We start from the raw sequence: 15,819 nt of genomic DNA on the forward strand, positions 1-15,819 counted from the left end.
TTAGGGATGTTTGCTCTGGTGACCTTTATGGACCCTTTTCGTTATTACTTGTTGGGACAAAAATTCCGCCTGAAGACTGAGCATCACTCATTAATCTGGTTAATGCCTTTCAAAGAGCCTTAAGGACAAGTGACCCGTATCAGATTCAACACAACAATGCAGACGCCTAGTCTAGAAGGCCCAGACGACAGCATGGGAATTGTCCATCGTGTACTCCATCGAGACAAGCACAAGTTGCTACTGTTATCAGAGACTTTCCAGCCAGTAAAACCCCAAGTCAAGTGAAAAATTGTTGGTCCCCAAAGTGGTTGCCCAATCCCAAGGAGATGATACAGATTTAGGCGTGGTGCTCAGCTATTTGTTGAAGGAGTGGAGGAAACCAGGTGCTGAGGAACTTCAATCAATGAACTATGCTACCCCTGCTGTATGGGCACAGTTTGAATTGTTGTTGTTGCAACACGGGGTTCCCTATATTAAGCCGGCTGGCCACACTATTCAAGCTACACTGAGGATGTTTCTGAAAAAAACGGTTGGTGGAGAAGGCCCTTGTCAAAGTTCATGATGGCGTTGCTGGTGCCCACCAGGGATATATGAAGACTCTAACGAAGATGAAAGGTAGATTCTGGAGGCCTGGCATGACTAAATAGGTGCATCGTAATTGTGATCGATATCTGTCCAGGCCAAGTGTAAGCCAAGAGCAAATCCCAAAACACCACTACCGTCATTGCCCTCTGGCAACCCCATGCAGTTCATTCATATTGACTTTTTTGGTCCCTTGCCACCGTCACGGAGAGGAAACCGCTACATCTTTATAGTTCAGTGCAGTTTTACCAAATGGGCTGAGGCGTTTTCAATCTCCAACCAGCGTGCCACAACTTGTGCAAAGTTGCTTGTAAGGAACTGGATCTGCAGATTTGGTGTGCCTGACACCATTAATGGCGAACAGGGCCGTAATTTCGAGTCCAAGATATTCTCCAAGATTGGCCAGCTGCTGAGTGAAACGCGCACGAGCACTTATCACCCTGAGGGCAACGGCCGAGTATAAAATCTTCATAAGACCCTAAGGAGTATGTTGAAGGCTAGAGGTAAAGATAATCCAGCTACATTGGATGAACACCTAGATTCCTGCTTGATGACCCATCGCAGTGGTGTTCATTCATGGTATTAATTGATTATTTTCCATTTTCGTTTCATTTTAGTATTTTTAGCTGGTGAAAAAGATTATTCGACCAAATTAGGCCGATACAAGACGCCATGCAATAAAAGCACGACAGCTAATTAGCTGCATAGTACATTCGCAATAGAGAAATTGAAATTTTTTCGAAAAGAGAGTTTCTATCAATCCGTTGTTGATACTACCAAATAGAACTTTCGATCTGGATCAAAGCTTTGGATCTGAAATTGACCTTAACTCAGCATTGTTAAAACTATTACTGTTGTCCTTATTATCCCTGTTACTATTACCATTATTACTTTTATTGTTTATTGTTGTTACTAACCGCCTCCCGGTTAGCTCAATTGGTAGAGCGCCGGACTGTTGTGCGGAAGGTCGTGAGTTCAAATCCGGCCAGACCAACACTCAGGGTCTTTAAACAACTGAGAAGAAAGTGCTGCCTTTGTAATAATATCTGCAAATGGTTAGACTTTCTAGTGTTCTCGGATAGGGACGATAAATGGAGGTCCCGTCTCACAAGCCCTAGTATGTGAAAAAATCTGTGGAACGTTAAAGAACCCACACACTGTTCGAAAAGAGTAGGGCACGTAGTGCCCGGTGTTGTGGTCTATCTTTGTGTAGTGTCTATCAAAGTTGATGGGGGGGAATGCGCCTTTGAATATTGTATAGAAAGGCCGGAATATAGATAAGGAATTCATTCATTCCCTCATTCATACTCGTACTTTTCTCATCTTTATTCACAAGGGTAATGATTATCATTAGGTCTACCGGCATTCAGACCATCTATCAATCATTCTATTACAAAGTGCGATGGTTTGTTATTACCAATTGTGACAGCTTTTTTATGACAATGTTTGACAAGCATTAGTACAAAGTGTGGCGATCATTTCAAAGTGCAAGATTATTAGGCAGTGCGACACAAAGAAGTCGAGTCTACAACTGAGTCAAAGAAGGTCGAAAGTATATACACTCAGGTAACTTTGGGTTTCTTATGTTTGTGGTCAGATTATGTTCGTTTTTTTAGATTTAGTTAGTTCTTGAGAACAAAATCAACTACACCGCATTGCAATTAAAAAGATAAGTGCGGTTTAGTTTGACCCCCAAAACTCATTTTCAACTTTAAATGGTAAGGGCTTTGTCCTATTTTGTAAATCGATCAGATTCTCTTTCAGATCTTAAGCCAGGTTAAGGAAGTAGCAGGTTTCTTTTGAAATTAAAAATCATCTAACGAAGCGTGGTTTAAAGCTCGCACCACTGCAAAAGTTGAGATCATGAAATACTTGATTTCCCTCTAAGCTCTTAGAATAAAGTATCTGGTAACGGAAAAGTCGTGAATATTTACTCTTGAAGAGTTCCATAAAGTTTATAGAGCTTTGCTCTGACAGATACGTGATAATCCAAACCTTCATCATCGTCTTCAATCACCTGCAACTGACACCGGAAAATTAACAAAGACAAAAACAGAACTCAGAGAAGTTAGTCGTCATTAAAAACACTGAACATTCCCAGGTTATATGATAGTACTGGGCTTTGTACAGGAGGAAAACTAGCGAAGTTATTGCAAAAACATCAGACAAAGGATAAAAGCTAAAGAATAAGCGTTAGCATTATGTCAAGTCAGCGAATCCTACCCGGGGCTCAGTAATGGGGTACGAATGATTGCACGATTGTGACTTCCTTGCTCCAAATGTATACTTTTTATTCTTTAAAGCCGGTCTAACTTGTTAGGTTAAACTACATTAAGGTATAACTGAGCGCTTTTCTCTTAGGGCAACAGCGGCAGATCATTATCATTAGGTCTACTTGCATTCAGACCATCTATCGATCATTCTATTACAAGGTGCGACGAGTGGTGTTGATAACAAAGTGCAATAACTTACTTTATAACAAAGTTCATTAACATGGTGTTCATCGCTTTATTACACCATTTTGAAATCACTGGTGGTCCCTATAATCTGGTTGGCTCTAATTGGTGGGATTTATTGACGAATAGCACTATTTTTTGCTCTAAATCGCATCATTTTACGCTTGACTGAGTTTTTGACACATGACGTCAGTCTTTCTGTTTTGCATACAAAATAAGATGTAAAATCGTTTCCGGTTCCACTTATTATTTAAAAAACCGGTTCAGTACTGCACCAGTAAAATATTTTGAATTGACCAAGTCCTGTATTTGGGCGATTTCAAAATGGATGCAATAAGGCGGTAATTGAACCTCGTGTCGTGCAATTTTGGTCTGAAATCATACTTGTGATTTTAAATGGAACTCGCACTGCGCGCTCGTTCGATTTTGAAATCCCGCGTATGATTTCAGCCCAAATTGCACTCCCCTCAATTCAATTACCACTATTAATCCTCTCAAAAACCGAAATTTCAGATAGAAACAAATACAGATATCTTCCCGTATTCAGGAGACAGGATTTTAAGTGGCATTGGTAAAGCATTAAGTCTCTTGTTATAATTGTTAAGTGTTCGGTTTAGTGAATCCTCAGGTTACAGTTCCATTACAAAGTATTCGACAATAACTAACACTTGACGAAGAAACAACTTTTCATTGCAAAATAAATAAATAACTTTTTGTGCGCCACTCCTGTCCTAAATCCCTTTTTTATTTCGAGTTTTCTGAATGTCATAGAGAATTGTCATGAATTGTCATTCAAAGAAATGAAAACTCTACTCTGAATATAAAGTAATTACTCAGGTTATTTATTAAGTGTCTAAGTGACCGTCCCATCCAAAAATTCAATATGGTTAAGAAACATCAACACAGTCTCTATTCTCTTTATTTTAAGAGTCTGTAACAACTTCCGTTTAATTTCTTAGTATCAAGTTATCCCACATTTCACGAAGAAAATCATGTTATGACTTAATTATACTATTCATGGAATAACTTTAGATTTTTTTCAAAAACAACATGCATGCGTAAAATGTGTGCAAAAATGATTTATTCAAATTCTTCGAAAATCGTCACATGTTCAGACAAAATAACAGGTTTCTCCGTGCCTTAATTTCTTTTCAAGCCGCTGAAAAACCAGCTATGCAATTTAAAGAATTGTACAATCAGTTTCGGAATCGCTTACATCATTAGACCTAGAGATTCTCGGTTTTTACGACTGAGTTTCTCGCTCTGCTAGCAGAGAGTCTTCTACCAGAAGTTCGGAAGGAGCAGAAGCGGATGTCAAGACGAACAAAATGTTGGAGATCCTGAGCCCCCAGATGATGATTTACGTCAGGCCCTGTGACAGCGATATTTTTCAGGCCAATGATCAAGGTGGTTCTAAGCTTTAGTGTGGACGTTCCAACTGCTACTCGTGATGTGCGTAATGGTAAAGGAAGTAAATTCGAAATAGATGCACCCAGCGAGGGAAGTATGCTGAAAGAAAGTGAAAATGATATAGATACCCAACTCGTAAAAAATTACATCACCCCACAGTGAAAAGGTGAAAGTAAAATGAATGCCCCAGACCAAAGATATTATGTTAACTGCGTAGGAGGTGGCAATGACGTGGAGGAAGAGGATGCCACGTCCCAGAGTCAGAGACCAGTGCGAGTGAGGAGATCTCCAGACCGGTATAGCGAGTGGGTTCTCAGCAGTGTACAGAAGATCATCGCACGTCTTCAGACGCTTAAAGCAAAGTAGAACATGGAAAAGGAGCGGATAAGGAACCTGGATTCAACCATTACCACATCACTGGAGAGATCTCTTTTAAAGGGGCAAAGGCATCGCGGCGGAACGTTACGACATCCTCCCTTTTATGAAATTTGTGTTTTCTGTTTTGTTTTGAGAACTCAGCGTCTCAAGTTTCATAGAATGGTTTGTTTCAATAGTTTACTCTGAATCAGGAGTTTCAGGCTTATTAGGGAGGGGAGGATGTAAGAGAAGGACTGATTCTTACATGAATTGTGTTCCAGAGACCACGAGCTCTTTGAAGTGTGTTGTGGAGTTGTCGAATTAGAGAGCGACCCTCTGCGTGTAGTATATGGCATCTAATCTGATTCGTGGGTTAAAGTGAATAAAATAGTCCAATGTCGGCTGAAGGATATTTTCGTACAGTTTATTTGGTAAACTATTTGGAAGGCAAACTCAGCTATTAGGCTGTTTGAATTGATATGGAGGGATCTCTCTCAAAATTTGTTGCGGACTCACTCAGGTGTGCTTCACGAGTCCACAGTATTTTGATCACTGTGATGGCGAATGTCGTGTTGATATGAGTACAGACTACCCAAAACCATACAGCTTTCAGCACACAAATGATAAACCAAAGTAAGACAGGAACAAAATATTCAAATGATAAATGGAAAGTTAGGAAAAACAGTATAGTTGATTCGTTTGAACATGACACGCGGCCTAGAAACAACTCTTTTGTCATTCACAGCCTATAATAATTTCTGAACCAGCTGAGATTGCCGTGACAACCATATTGTTGCTGCTTATCATTGCCAACATCGCTGGTAACTTTCTGGTCTATCTCGTCCTAAAGAAAAATAGAGATATGAGGTGCGTTCAATATGTTAGAACTCTGCCATTCCATCTTACTGTGAATGCGAATACTTATTCGGAGGCCGCGGATGCTCCAAGCTTCGCCAATCACACGAGTCTCCTTGTACAAGTAGATAATTCGAACTCGACAGTTGATTTGAAATGATTTATTGAACAGACTAAATAATAACGACTATATACAATGTAACAAATAGTAGTTGGTAGAATCTGGAATAGTTGAATCAACCATCTAGGGTAACGAATAACGAAATTTCGGATGTAACGGCGATTGCACAAGGCAAAGTTCGTAGATGTAAATGTATCTGTTGTAGATTGTAGAGGTTGCAGGTAGCATTCAGGGTAGTTTAGTCGAAACTGTAGGTCCGAACTAAAATAAAGATATTGCAGACTCTACCTTAATCTAAACATAAAATAACATAATAGCGTACAATAACATCGATGACATACAATAGCTTGAGAACAGATATAAGCATTCAAACTTCTAAATCATAGATAAACTCCATAACTTCCGAATCATAAATGTATGGTTTGGACAAAATAACTCGATGTAAACATAAACAGCTTTAATAGCGTGACGATATGAATAGTGTAAATCTCTTCATATAGCTTTCCTTTTCCATTGCAAATAATATCCATAGATTGTGCATCTCATTTCCGTACATCTATTGCTCCAATTTTGATTAATGATATAGAAACTTGCAATTGTAGATCTTGGAAACTTGACTGAGCGGACTTACAATAGAGTAAAATGACTTACTTTTGGTTTCCGCTTGTACCAAAGAAGATAGCGGCAGCAGACTTCCATATACGTAGAAACTAACTAATTGAAGACTAAAATGTACTCATACATATATCGATTTAGGACGTGTGCTTAGAGCGTAGAGGAAACTTTAAGGCGTTTCACGCAACTTCCTGGCACAACACCGACGAATTATTGTAGGCGTAGTGCCTATCCCACGCCCAGGTCACTATCTCGTTACTAGAAAAATACCTTTTAGGTTTCGTTGAATCACGTATAACAAACAAATTTATATCAAGGCTTAATTAAGAAGGAATATGTCTTTCTTAAACTAACACTTACAACAAACCCCTATAGCAAGCCACATATACCGGAATATAAACTTGGATTTCTTGTCATCAGCTGCCTTGGGCACGAAGAGCCACCTGACACGTCTTTATAATGCATAATTCGCATTTATTTCGCAGGACTCCCATCATTTTGTCTAAATGAAGACCTAGAAAACGTCTTCAACTGGCTACAAGCGAACAAACTCAAGTTGAACACGACTAAAACCGAATTCATGCTAATAGGGTCGAGGCAGACACTGAATACTCTCACAGCTTCACCAACAATTAGAATGAACAATACTCAAGTGAGCCAGGTTTCAGCTACAAAATCGCTTGGTGTAATAATAGACGATAAACTCGATTGGCATAGTCACATCGAAAAACTAACGAAAAAGATCGCCTCTGGTATCGGGGCCCTAAAGCGAATTTGGCACCTGATCCCAGCATCAACCTTACATCTCATCTACCAAGCTTTAGTAAAACCTCACTTTGATTACTGTGACATTGTTTGGGGTAGCTGTGGGAAAACGCTACGAGACAAACTGCAGAAATTGCAGAATAGAGCAGCCCGTGTGTTGACATTCTCTAACTATGATGCTGATGCAACTGAGCTACTCGAGTTTTTAGGGTGGAAAAATCTTGCACGCCAGCAGGAAATCCATAAAGCCACCATGATGTTTAGATGTCTGCACGGGCTAGCTCCAAGGTATCTCTATTCAAAGTTTACGTGGCGTGACTCTGCTTATGACCTCAGGGACTCTGAAAATAAGCTTAATGTTCCACTACCGCGCACTAATTATTACAGAAAAAGCTTTAGCTACAATGGCGCCACATTATGGAACAGTTTACCACGCGATATAAGGAACACAGAGTCTCTGGGGTTATTTAAACGTAAGATCAATGACATTTTTAAAGTCTAACGCACGGCATTCACGGAAATAGTATGTAGTTTTAATTTTAAATATCTTAGCGTATGTGATATGTATTTTTATAGGCTGATGAATTGATCGTGTCTAAATAAAGATTACAATACTACCTACTTGTCAACCTAGCGGTCTCGGACATCGTGTTCGCGATATTCACAGCACCAAATCATATTCTGAAGAAAGCATTCATCCATCCAAATAAAGCCATCGGATCAGTGCTGTGCATGATTCTCACAGGTGGTAATGCGGCATGGATTGGAGCAGCCTCGTCCTCTTTGACTCTTGTTGTCATATCAACTGAACGTTTCTACGCTGTCACAAGTGCTGTTGGTAGCAATGCGACACTTACCATGCGGAAAGTAAAGGTTTGTGAACAGAATTGTATGTAACGCACAGGCAACAAAATAATGTTTCATTTCCAATTCGTGTTCCTCTAATTTGGCCTAAATGTCTTTGGTTGGGAAAGCCCCTGTTCGTAATGAACATGCTGGCATCTAACACTCTATGGTTTAATTTCAGGTGGTTATTCCCATTTGCTGGATCGTTGGAGCGCTTTTTAGCATACCAATCTTCCTGGTTACAACGTTTGACAAAACAACTCGCAACTGTAAGTGGAACTGGCACGAGCGGTGGATGGGTACACTAAACGACACCATAGTGCTGGTACTGTTGGCTCTAATTCCTCTGTTCGTGATGACTATTGTATATTCAAAAGTTGTTTACATGTCGTGGTTCAAACGAAACGAGCAAAAGGAACTCACCTATCAACAATAGGTAGGACTTTGGTTTAAAATGATCAAATGTTAGATTTCTCAGTTGCCTTTTAAAGCAAGTTGATTAGAATCATTGGTGCGATACAATGCTACTCGTTAGTTGGCAAATGATAATAATAATAATAATAATAATAATACTAATACTAATAATGATAATAATAATGAAAATTAGTTAGTGTTGTAATATCATTGGAAAACAGGGCATGGTTTATACTATTACGCAAAAAATAATCCTAGAAGCACTCCGGAAAGGATCACTATCACTGCAATTGAGTTATTGTGACGACCGGATAGGTTTGGCAAAGTTTGTTTCTGATCCTGAGGATCTCCCAGGAGCTCAACAGCCATCAGGCCAAAAGCCACCGCCCTTTAAGTTTGTTTTTACTTTCTTCTTTCAGGAAGTCTTAAATGTGAGGAAGCGAGTCACATTGAGCGTGCTCACTGTCAGTGCCATATTTGGAGCTTGTTGGATCACAGGATTGCTGATTTACATCTTAAGCTAATTTGACTTCTTCATATTTGGCTCAATCTCATACGTCGTTTCTGACACCTTATTCATGTTCAACTCTGCCACCAACCCCTATATTTATGCTCTGCTGAATGAACGTTTCAGGGAAAAGCTCAGATTATTGTGAATAAAGGCTGATAGTTTCTAAAGAAACTGTTTGGGGCTGCGTCGGTGGGGGTAGCGAAATAATTTCAATATATCAACAACGTTGAAATGGTAAATTGGCCACCGTTACGACAAAGGGCTAACGCTCGAAACGTCAGTTTTTATAATCGTAACGGTGGCTAATTTACCATTTCAACTTTGTTGATATAATGAAATTATATCAGATTATTGTGCTCTGCTAATCGCACATGTAGGGTACATAATTCAAGCTACCCTGGCATTGCGCTTACTACCAACAGCTCCATCGAGGAAAACACTTAGGCGGTCTCATAGAGTAAACGTAGTGATCGGATGAGAAACTGGAGCTCGAGTGTAAGAGAAAAGCTCTGTAGATAAGTAACTACATGTTTAACGTTACAAAGCAAATGCACATTTAATTTATTTGCCAGATAGACTTGATGTAAAGATTTGTAGATGTCTGTGATTTGACAGAAAAAATTATTAATACAAACATCTAATTACAAAATAAAACAACAACAAGAACAACAACAAAAAAGACACTAAATGAAATACAAACGAACTTAATTTGTGGCGTAACCAGGTCCGGCAGTAAAACTCTTAAATTAGAGCAACACGGCGCTAGAGAAGAACTGCAGTAAGGACTGTCTTGGTTGAATCAACTGGAAATAAAAATTATCCAACAAAAACAACGCGTATACTGGCGAAAATAAATCGCTAACAGCGTTATGTAATTCATACAGAGCCTCACGCAAAAACGCGAAGTTAATTGAATAAAACAGAGCATTACAACAGTAGAACACTACAAAGAAAAACAATATAAAATAATTTCGCATGCGCCGTTGCTAGACATTAAATAGAAATGCGAACTCTACTAGCTACAAGCATAAATTAAAACTGATAAAACACTAGTTGAGTCCCAAAAGCCCGTTATTTTACATAGGAAAATATGTAACGAGTGGTGACATAAGGAGGAGAGTTTGTACGGGGCGGTTCTTTAATGCTTGATCCACGTCCCTTTACAAAATGTTTCTGGTCTGTCAGTTTCTCATGAGCTGTAAAATTAACAAAATTGTTTCAGGGGTAACTTAGGATGGTTTTAGAAGAAATCAAGTAAAACACTGACACAAGTTTCAATGATAAAATCGGAAAATTTTAGAAATCAGCTCGCATTCCACGTTATTTCTGGGAATTATCATTGTAACTACCAACAAAGTCAGGTTTCCACACGGGCTTTAAAATTTATTTGTACTACGGTCGATCGCAGTTGAAACGTTGTATGATTTGTGGACACGAAGGACGGAAAAACTAAGAGCTGATCGCAGGAAAGGAATCGATGTTAACCTAATAGATTCTGAAACTCCAGTCCAGAATTTTACCGAGAGGCTTCTACAAAATGAAATTAAACAAAGCAGAACTATACGAAAAAACCCAACAGAATATAAATCACCGGGAGTGAAAGAACGCGAATAAGAAGCGCTAAGAAAAATGAGCATGCAAAACACAAAAACTGTAATTGGGAACGTAAAAAAAATAACTAAGTGGGAATGCCGCAGTAACACTCATCACGATGTTGCATGCTTCTTATGAGGTCATGAACCTGACGAAAGCTTGTCATGTGCTAGTTTTAAGGCTTTTGTCCGTCATACTATTGGTTGATTTTTTCTTTTAACTTACAGTTAACAAAGATTCGCAGAATGATTAAGATATCACGACAACAGATTTTAAAAGAAGATCGAAAAGGTGACGTCAAGATGAGGGCTTCAGTTAAAGTTAAAAATTACTGTGTGTATGTATACGATCGGGCGCTCTTGTTTTAATTACAGCATGAAACAGTTTTCTCCAGCCCGTTAGTGCTGCAATTTTATCAGTTTTTTATTTATTCGTTTTCATATCTATTTCATGTTTGATGCTTCCGTAACCTCATGAAAATGATAGAGTCAAAATAAAATTGAAACCTATGAGAATAGCTTTTTAAAGTCAGCATGGCTCATGCCACCATGAGCAGTTTATGTTGTTGTATCCTTTGATTTTGTTTTTACAGGTAACATCAAAATCCCTTTACCCATTCGGATTTCAATGTAATTTCAACGGATACAACAAAATATACTGATGATGGCATGAGTCCTACCAAAAACATGTTTTTAAAAAGTTACCCCAATCCCTATAGGGGGAGAGGTGTAATACAAATACCTTCACCCCATCTCACGAGCCCGGATGTTGTCACGCAACAAGCGCTCGCCACGAAGTTACAAATGCTTATCGGTACTAATAAAATTACTGAGGAAAGAAAACATAAAAATCCTATCCGCAAGCAAATATTCCCTTTCTTTCATAATGTTCTCTCTATCCTTTTTTATTTATTTTTTATTCTACGATCCGATCCGCACTCTGACTTATGATCCGGTCCGTGATCCATTCGTGATCCTTTCCGTGATCCGGTCTTGGTTGTGTCGACGCCGAATTAGATGTCTTCTTTATCATCGCAAATGAGTTCAACAGTAGTTTTTAGTTTGCAAGCTTTTGGGAGACCTGTGCCAGAACAGAGGGTGGAGTTTTGATATACCTCTCAAAACAGTCAGATGATCAACGACCCAGGACCTTAATGAGCCAGAGGGGTAAGTTTGCTGAGGCAGCTGTCGTAGCTGCACCTATCCGGAAGCTGTGCCCATCAAATTTGCTGGAGTGTAGATCCCCTTTGCTGATTAGGAGCCTGATTTCCCTTGTTAGCTTCTCCCGGGATAAGAACCCACCAGATACTGTAATGTTCTGGAGTTCGCTTATACAGTTAGCTCTCAGTTCGCTTATCGTTCGCCTAGTTTGTTCGTTATCAAAAATATCTCACCCCACGATCTCACTTACAGCGCATAATAAATACTACGTCTCCTGAGGCCCTGGGCGTGGACTTGGAGGCCTGGAAACTACAGATACATAGGTGAAAAGGGGCCCAGAGTTTGAAGACAGGGGACTGGAGTTCAGGTATGCCACCATTGCGGAGATGGGGCACAAGGGGGAATTTGTCATTCCGATGACAATAGTTTTTCCCTGTCTAAAAGGGTCTGTTTTTGGACACTTTTAATCACAGCAGCATATACTGAGGTGAATTCCTTGGCATAAACGTTATGTCTCTGTTCGTAAGATGGTGCTTTGGGTCAAACGTTGAATTGCAAGTCAGTTCACCTATGCGCAAGAAGCCAAAAAAGGAAAGCGTCATTGCTGCCTACAGTTCAACAGTTGTAAAGTTCAACAGTTGTAAAGTTATTGGTCTGCGTACTTTAGACTGGTGCCCCTGTAAACACTTAATGCCTCGAAGAATAAGTTGGAGACGAAGGAAATTAGATAAGTGAAGCTCATAGCCATGGCTGGAATGGTAATTTTTGACCGCCGACAAATAGTTCTTGATAGTGCTGTATTGCACAGAACGAGCCATTGCGACTGAGAAATTGATTAAGATCTCTTCGCTAATCGGAAGTTGTGAACTGACGTACATTTGTGAACAGAAAGTGAAAAATTGCCGCATACCAGAACCATATGTCTTTTTTGGTGCTCTGGGCGAGGGACATCCCCAGATAATGCTCAGTTTCCTTTGCTGAAGCTTGTACCGATAGGCTGGGATGGGGTAGGGTGTTGCATTGGCTTGAGGTGCGAGCTGGAAGCGTTCCATCTGGAATCGAGAAAGAGAGTCTGCAATGTTGTTATTGCTCCCGGGGACATGCACTACTCGAAAATAAAAATTATGCCGCAGGGTGCAAAGTGTAAGGTCCCTTACTAAGTCCATTACCCGGGGAACTTTGGATCTACGAGAATTGATAACCTTGACTACACCCTGATTGTCACAGTTGAAGAGAATGCGCTTGGATATCCAATGGGCCCCCCACAAATGGCATGCAACATTAATAGCATATAGTTCTTGCCAAAGAATGCTGATGCCTCGCTGGCCTAGTTGTTGACATGGCGGCCACCTTCCCTGAAACCATCTTTTCTGGAATATTTCCCATAGCCCAGGGAGCCAGAGGCATCAGTAAACAAAGAGAGGGCGTCGGAGGTTTTCCATAGAGGAGATAAAAATAGTCCCATTCCATTCCACTGGTCAATAAAGATCTTCCACACTTCAATATCTTTGTAGAAGCCTTTGGTAAGGTTTATATGATGGTGGGGTTTTTTAACCCCTCTGGTAAGGTGAATTATTCGTTGTAGGAAGGGTCGCCCTGGGGGAATTACCTTGCAAGCAAAATTAAGAGTGCCTATCAGTGATTGAAGTTCTTGCAGTTTTGTAGACCGCTGAGATTGGAAAGTAGAGAGAGCAGATCTGATCCTCTCCAACTTATCCTCGGGTAGCCTTGCCTCCATTTTCCCAGAATCCAGTATGATACCCATGAACTGAGTAATTTGGCAGCGTAGATAGGGATATTCAAATTTTTAAAGGTCAAGATTATACTTGACAGGCTAGCTTGACAAAGGGAATCGAATGGATGAGTAGGACAGGGTGGCTCCACTATAAGGAAATCATCCATAATGAGGCAATCAAAGGAGATGGAACATTTGTTAAGTAAAATCCACTCAATGGCATCTGAGAGCTGATTAAAAATGTATGGAGCAGAGCGAAGCCCGAATGGGAGCACTTTGTCAAAGTAATAACTCCCACCCCAGAGCATCCCAATAGTTCTCAGTCATCCGGTGGACCGGAAAGAGCTGAAAAGCAGATTCGATGTCTGTTTTACCCGTGTAGCAGCCTGGGCCCAATTTCTGAATTGCTGCAATGGCATTGTTAATAGTAATATATTGCAGGAAGAAATCATCCTTTTCGATAAAATAATTGATGCTAGAGGTTCCAGACTTTGGGAAGGATAAATGGAAGATTGTTCGGAATTTGTCCGAATGTTTTTTGGGAACAAGACCAATCGGTGAAACCTGAACATTTTCAAAAGGGGTGTAGGAAAAGGGCCCTTTTGTAACCTCATCAGCCAAATTCCTTGTAACCACCTCAGGATTTAGATAAGCTGTGGGCAAGTTATTAGACAAACGTGGGCATCTAGGACCGGAATAGCCAATCCTAGCCTCCTCCCTCAGCTCTGAACATAGTTTGTTGACAACTCCCTTTCAGGACGATCGGATAAGGCCTGGTACAAGTTAGCTACTTTGACAGGAGTGACCGCACCACCAAAGCTACTTTTCTCGGTGACGGGTGCTCTGGTGGTGGGGGATTGACCTCCCAACCCTTGGGGAGGGCTCATTATCTGTTCCATAGAAATTGGGGCACCTGATCCCGGGATGTTCCTTTCCGCACCCAGGCCGGTTGCATATATGGGCGCAGATGCAAGGGGTTCTGGCACAGGTAACCCCCCCTGTTGAAGTTGTGACAAGTACGGTTTTCGGTCCCCCTAGAGGTACTTGATGATGAGGGTCCTGATTGTGAGGTGCGTTTAATATGTTAAAACTCTACCATTCTACCTCATAAGACCCGATGTGATAAAAATAACAAACTCCTATCGCAAGCCAAATATAACTAAATACAAACTTGGATTTCTTGCTATGAGCTGCATTGTGCACGAAGAGCTACCTGACTCGTGTTTACAATGCATAACTAGACGCATATCTGCGTGAACTCGGGCTTTCAATATCGCACATCTAGAGTTATCTTGAGGGGACTGCCATATTGCCATTGTTACTGTCGTCACACAATTTCATCATTGCCGGTCACGAATTAGTCTACAGGTGTTTACTTTTGTCTGCTGGAATGTAATGAATGTTGTTATGGTACTAGACAACAGTCTAAATAATATGTTAAAATATAGGAGAAGGTTCCTGTAGATGCCAAAAGTTGAAATTCAAGGACTTTTCAATGACTTTGAAGGCCAAGTTTTAGAAAACTGAAGGACCAATTTTGGAAAGGTTTGCATTAGCAATTTTAAAATTATTTACCAATACTATGTCTCAGCTTCTCCATGAAGGTATTGTAATTTTCAATTTGAAAACTGCTAAAGAAAAAGCATTGCAAAAATCAAGCCATAGTCCTCAAATTCGAGTACTTTCAAGGCCTTGAGTTTTTAATTTTTTAATTCAAGCATCTTCGAGGACTTTCAAGGCTCTTACAAACCCTGAGTAGGTAATGCATTTGTCTTTAACTGCAAGGAGAAGGGAATTTTTTATCTATTATTGGTACCAAGTCATAGTTTCTTGCTAAATGTTCACTCAAGGAGAGTTGTCAGAAATCAACAGATTGAAGCAATATTACTGTTTAATAGTTCATATTGTTTCTAACAGAAAAATCTCTGAATATTTAATACTGCTGATGGCCACAACAAGAGAAGCAGTGCCATTTACAATTTTAGTATATTCAATTAGAGGCATTCGACTTTCATTACAGACCCAGAGGGAACGAATACACATATTTTGACCTTTTTGTAGGTTTAAGAATACACGTCATACAAATATCTGAAAACCACATAAAAAATCCTGTGCATTCAACTATTATTTCTTACAAGACTTTCGAGAATTGATTTGCTGTCAACTGAATCAGACAATATTCCTTCACTGTAATCACTTTAAGATCTAAACTTACTTCACTTCCACAAGCATCAGTTTTTGGCAAATCACCTGACAGTAAATACTTGTTCAAAGATGAATTTTCATAATTTATTGCCATACTGAATAACATTAGATAAGGTGTTTGAATTCCAATAACTACATGATTTTAGTAGTAGCAGAGTGAATAGACAGCCACAGCACAATTCATTGAACTTTCT

At 39.8% G+C, this 15,819-nt stretch overlaps 2 pseudogenes; one reads left to right on the plus strand and one right to left on the minus strand.

The window, feature by feature from the left end:
* Nucleotides 1-850: 850 nt before the first annotated feature.
* On the minus strand, nt 851-13,450 carry LOC148725090 (uncharacterized; annotated as a pseudogene).
* On the plus strand, nt 4,626-9,077 carry LOC148725091 (pyroglutamylated RF-amide peptide receptor-like; annotated as a pseudogene).
* Nucleotides 13,451-15,819: the final 2,369 nt, after the last annotated feature.

The sequence above is a fragment of the Stylophora pistillata genome, chromosome 8 (genome assembly GCF_964205215.1).
Source record: "Stylophora pistillata chromosome 8, jaStyPist1.2, whole genome shotgun sequence".
Lineage (NCBI taxonomy): Eukaryota > Metazoa > Cnidaria > Anthozoa > Scleractinia > Pocilloporidae > Stylophora > Stylophora pistillata.